Source organism: Colobus angolensis, unplaced genomic scaffold (genome assembly GCF_000951035.1).
Source record: "Colobus angolensis palliatus isolate OR3802 unplaced genomic scaffold, Cang.pa_1.0 Scaffold51, whole genome shotgun sequence".
Classification (NCBI taxonomy): Eukaryota; Metazoa; Chordata; class Mammalia; order Primates; family Cercopithecidae; genus Colobus; species Colobus angolensis.
Genome location: NW_012118599.1, coordinates 5,516,860 through 5,523,096, shown reverse-complemented (window position 1 = coordinate 5,523,096; position 6,237 = coordinate 5,516,860).

Genomic DNA, 6,237 nt, shown 5'->3' with positions numbered 1-6,237 from the left:
GAAAGGATACCCTATTCAAAAAAGTGTACTAGGAGAGTTGGCAAGCCACATGTAGAAGAATGAAACTGGATCCTCATCTCTCACTGTATTAGTCCATTTTCACACTGCTGATAAAGACATATCTGAGACCGGGGAGAAAAAGAGATTTAATGTACTTACAGTTCCACATGGCTAGGGAGGCCTCACAATCATGGCAGAAGGCAAGGAGAAGCTAGTCACATCTTACATGGATGGCAGCAGGCAAAGAGAGAGAGCTTGTGCAGGTAAACTCCCACTTTTAAAACCATCAGATCTCATGAGACATATTCACTATCACAAGAACAGCATGGGAAAGACTTGACTCCATGATTCAGTTATCTCCCACCAGGTCCCTCTCACAACACATGGTAATTATAGGGGCTACAAGATGAGATTTGGATGGGGGCACAGAGACAAACCATATCACTCACCTTATAGAAAAATTACGCAAGATGGATGAAAGACTTAAATCTAAGACCAAAAACTATAAAAATTCTAGATAATAACATTGGAAAAACCCTTCTAGACATTGGCTTAGGCAAAGACTTCATGACCAAGAACCCAAAAGCAAATACAACAAAAGCAAAGATAAATAGATGAGACTTAGTTAAACTAAAAAGCTTCTGCACAGCAAAATAAATAATCATTAGAATTAACAGACACCACATAGAGTGGAAGAAAATCTTGACAATCTATACATCCAATAAAGAACTAATATCCAGAATCTACAAAGAGCTCAAACAAATCAGCAAGAAAAATACAAGTAATCCCATCAAAAAGTGGGCTAAGGGCATGAATACATAATTCTCAAACAAAGATATACAAATGGCCAACAAACATATGAAAAAATGCTCAACATCACTAATTATCAGGGAAATGCAAAACAAAACCACAAAGCAAGACCACCTCACTCATGCAAGAATGGACATAATCAAAAAATCAAAAAAGAACTAATGTTGACATGGATGGAGTGAAAGGAAACATTTCACACTACAGGTGGGAATGTCAACTGGTACAACCACTGTGGATAACAGTGTGGGGATTCCTTAAAGGACTAAAAGTGGAACTATCATTTGATCCAGCAATCCCACAACTGAATATCTACCCAAAGGAAAAATAAGTTATTTTATGAAAAGGATACTTGCACACACATGTTTATAGCAGTACAATTCGCAATTGCAAAAATATAGAACCAGCCCAAATACCCATCAATCAACAAGTGGATAAAGAAACTGTGGTATATATACACCATGAAATACTACTCAGCCACAAAAAGAAATGAAATAATGGCATTGGCAGCAACCTGAATGAAATTGGAAACAATTATTTTAAGTAAAGTAGCTCAGGAATGGAAAAACCAAACATCATACATTCTCACTTATTGGTGGAGCTAAGGTATGAGGATGCAAAGGCATAAGAACAACTCAATGAACTTTGGGGACTCTGGGGAAAGGATGTGAAAGTAAGTGAGGAACAAAAGACCATACATTAGGTACAATGTACACTGCTTGGGATATGGGTGCACAAAAACCTGAAAAATTACCCCTAAATTACTTATTTATGGAACCAAACACCACCTGTTCCCCCAAAACCTATTGAAATAAATAAATAAATAAATGTAAATAAATAAATAAATAATGAAGGGAAAAAAGAGGTTATGCCAATTTACTCAGGGTTGCAGAGTAGGTAAGTGGCAAATATTCAAACCCCAAAAGCTGACTCTAGAGCCCCCCCACCTAACCACAAAAGCTGACTTGACCCAACTACATAAAGCTAATCATATGTGTAAAGAGCAAATTTATGGAAATGAGGAGGGAGATAATTTGCTTTATGTCCAAAATCCATAAAAAACTTGGGAGCAGTCTAGTGATTTTTGAAAGCCAACAATAGGTTATGGCGGGTGGGGGGGGGCAGTAAGTAAAAAGGCTTGATCAGGAATTTTTAAACTGTCTCTTTGCTTCTTTGTGGAATTTGATAATTTAATCTTTTTAAATTTTATTCCTTCTCTCTAAAACAAGGACATTAAATGGAAAGAAATTCTTAAGTTCCCTGCAATTGTATAAGTCCACTAGTCTTATGTATGACTCTATGAAGGCAAATCAACACAATGATAATCTCAAAATTTCCAATGAAAGGAAAACACTATGCTTAGACAAAATGAAATAGAAAACATATGCAGCTACACAAATGGACAATATGTATGTATTATGTTGTAGAGCAAGGAGGTTGGTAGTTTCAAGCAAGAGTAAAATATTTTTTAATTGAGATACGATCTTGTCCCAAATGGATATCATTTTGGAAATACATTTGGATAATAAAATTCATGAAATTTTCCTCCAGAATAAATTTTGGATCATGTGGGAGTTGAGCACACAAATCAAAAAGATGAGAATGAGAGTTTAAGAGGCCCCAGGTTCTACAGCTTCAAGCAAGCTACAAGAACACCCCTGGACCGACTTTCTACAGTGGAACAAAATGAATCATCATTACACCATTCACTTCAGAGGAGCTAGTCTTGAAAATGATTTGAGTTCTCTTTAACCAAAGCATTGTTGTATTTGGAGGTTCATGAACTTAAAGCCAAGAGATCTAAATTTATTCAAAACTCAGAGCTAGCGCTAATATGTCTTATGATGTCAGGCAAATCACTTTGCATTTCTGAGCTTCAATAATCTCAAGAGCAAAAAAGGAATAACAATGCTGACAGTAATTATAGCTATAAAATACCTCACATTGTATAGTATAAGACTGATAATAGGCACTTTATCTGTTAAGTGGGTTGGATTTCATAGTGGATCAGTTTAGGTATTGTGATTTACAAAGCTTTAAAAATCATTTTATGATGATTTATCTTTATAGAATACAAAATGATGCTATACTTTTAAATAATGTACTTTCTTAAGACTATTTATATAACTCTCTAATAAGAAAGTGTGAACAATCTGTTGCCCCACTGGAAAGGCAACAAAGTGAATATTAAGTGACATAGTCATCTTAATTTTATTTTTAAGAGATATGACCTTTAGTTAACTTTATTAGCTTGCTTATCTGAAAATGGAAAACTATTTTTTACTGTATTTTCCTCACTGGAAAATATTTGTATCACTACAAGCTATGATTGTTACTATTTTTATAATTTCTAATGCAATGCCTTTTTAAGAAAACTATATACATGTCAGTTTTTCTTTAACTTGTATGTTATTTCAGAAACAAGTATCTCAGTGTTTATATAAGCATTTTGAAGGAGTAACAAGAAAAAAAAATTCGTGGGGCAATCTAATTATCACCAACAGCTGTAACTTGTTGCATTCAATGCTGAAACTACAAGTAGGCTGCTTTAACCAAATGTTCAAGCATTTTAAAAGCTTCTTTTATCTTCTGACTTAAAAGGAGATTTGAGTAAAATGCCTACATAAGATACAAATGTTCTTCTACCACACAGAAAAATATTAACCTATCTTCAGTCAGCCTTGACACTTCCAAACTATGAGACCTCTTACCTCTCAAAAAATGAATTTCCTTTCCGAGAGATAGAGATGTCAAGAATTTAATACAATATGGTTTTGTTTTCTCTGCTCCATTATATATTGCTTTAAAGAAGGTATCATTGCAGTTTGTCTTATTGATTGGAATAAATTAGTATGGTGTTTCATGAGAAAACGATCTCATTTTAACCAAAAATAATTATTTAAAAACTCAGATTTGGGCTGATTATTTTTTATTTGAACATCATAATTTAAAATAGCAAGTTGTCCCAATTTACTTAGATGGTTTGATTTTATATGAAATTTGCACTACACTTCTTATAACAATTATTTCCTGAAGAAATTTCTCTAACAAAGGGGAAATTAAGTTCTGTTTCATCTCCAGTTGGAATAAGTTATGTCCTTCGCCCTTCAGTATGTCCTCTTAAACTTACTTTATAGTATATGAGAGGCAAATAATCAAAGCTTCTTACAAAAATATTGTGTGCATTGTCAGTGATGCTCCACTCTCTTTAATAAAGGAGTTTTCTTCATTTATACAATAGGAAAGGGGTGAAGTGGAGAGAGGTTAGAAAATGAGCTTTAAAGAAAGAAAGGTATAAGAGACAGAAATAATTAGAACTTGCACAGATTATTCTCTAATAGATAAGGCAAACAACATGTGAAAACTATAAGAAATCTTTCTTTAACTAAATTAATGGTAATTTCTTTTTCTACTAGTCATTGGGTGAGGGTACCTTAATTATTTGTGTTATGAAATTTGATAATTTATATTGTTCCTTTCTGGTTCTCTGCAACTTTGCCAAGGGTGGGGAATAAAAGTGATTTGTATAGTGACTTTTTCCTTTCCCTCATTCCTTCCTTAAAATAAAGTTTATTGCCTTTCTTAAACAAAATAAAGCAGAAAAACATATATTATTGAATTTACTTTTTAAAAAAGAAACCCCAAATATTGTGTGTTCAAACATTTCTCCCCTCACATAGGGACTTGGGAAGAATTTAGTGCTAAATAAATGCTGCCTCAAACCAGGCAAGATAAAACATAAATCATTGCATTAAAACCTCTAACAAGTCTATCTGCTTTTTGAAATGACTGGGAGATGAAAGCGAGGAGTCTCATTTAAGAAGGCCCAGCGGATCAGTTCTGCATTTATATAGCTGTTATCAAAAGCAATTCATTTGGAGATCAAATAGACTGACAGATAGGACAAGCAGAGGATCACCACTGCCTTCAGGCAGCCCAAAGCTAGGATAGCTTCCCAGCACCTCACTAATATTGGGTCTAGTCAATGCTCGTGTTTATTACCACTTCCATCCTCTGCCGACTGCACACTAACACATACGTCTATCCCTTCCTAGCCAGGCAACTGTCAGGAAAGCAGTAATAAGAATAGTGTTTACCCAACTCGATTAAAAAAATTCCTTCATTGTACTTCAATGAGAAGATCACGTTCATTCAAACCTTGGACAAGTGGGACAATGATATAGGGGAGTAAAAGCAGGAAATAAGAGAAACTTGCCAAGGGGCACGGGTTCCATGACCTCATCAAGATTGGCAGGTTCCCCAAGTCTTGTCCAGGTTTCAGATTGAGCTCAATGTCCTGCAGCTGATTTGCCCTCAGTAGGTGGAAGGAAAGCACACCAGTTTGAAGTGAATTTGCACAGGTGAGCATTTCCAGTGTTAGCATTGAGGATGTTTATTTATCCGTGAAAAGTGTGGAGTTTATAGTTCTCACTTAAACATAATGTACTGAATTTTGTTTTCTCATTAGAAGGCAGCATGTTAAATTGTTGACATTCTGAGTAATATAAAAACACAGAAGAAAACAAAAAATAAAACTCAAATATTTCAGAGATAACTCCTGCTAATTAGTACACATATTAATATAAATATGAACATAAATACACACACACATTTAGATGAGATCACACTGTATGGATCCTATATGTTTCACTTAACATGAAAAAGTAAGTTTTTATGAAATTATTATTTGAAAGCAGAATTTTTAGTGAATCAAAATCTTTTAGTTATATGGATGTAGCAATCTTAATTACTTCTCTTTTGTCAATAATGTTTTCATTGTTGTTGCTTTGTAATGTGAGTGTCTAAACTTGTTTGACACTTAAAACACACATAATTTGGCATAGAATATTCTGGAAAAATAAATATAAACTGGCTAACACCAGCAAAAAAGTGAAAACCAGGAATATTTTCTTTCCATAGGACTTAAGGTAGCAATCAATCAACAAATATTTACTGAGCACTTACTTTCTTCTCATTGCCTAGGTGAATCATGCATATTTAGAAATATTTATTTACAAACATGTTAAAAGCACAATTCTTACCTTAAGTCTGAGTCAGGAAAACAATGTTTTCTTATACTCACTCATCTAACATTCACATCCACTCTGCTACTACATCACTGCATTAGAAATGAAGTAGAGAAGATAGCCGAATAGGAACAGCTCCAGTCTCCAACTCCCAGCGCTAGCCACACAGAAGACTGGTGATTTCTGCATTTTCAACTGACGTACTGGGTTCATCTCACTAGGCAGTGCCTGACAATTGGTGCTGGTCAACCGCTGCAGCCTGAGCAGCGACAGCTGAAGCAGGGCGAGGCATCGCCTCACCTGGGAAGGGCAAGGGGGAAGGGAATCCCTTTTCCTAGCCAGGGGAACTGAGACACACAACACCTGGAAAATCAGGTAACTCCCACCCCAATACTGCGCTTTA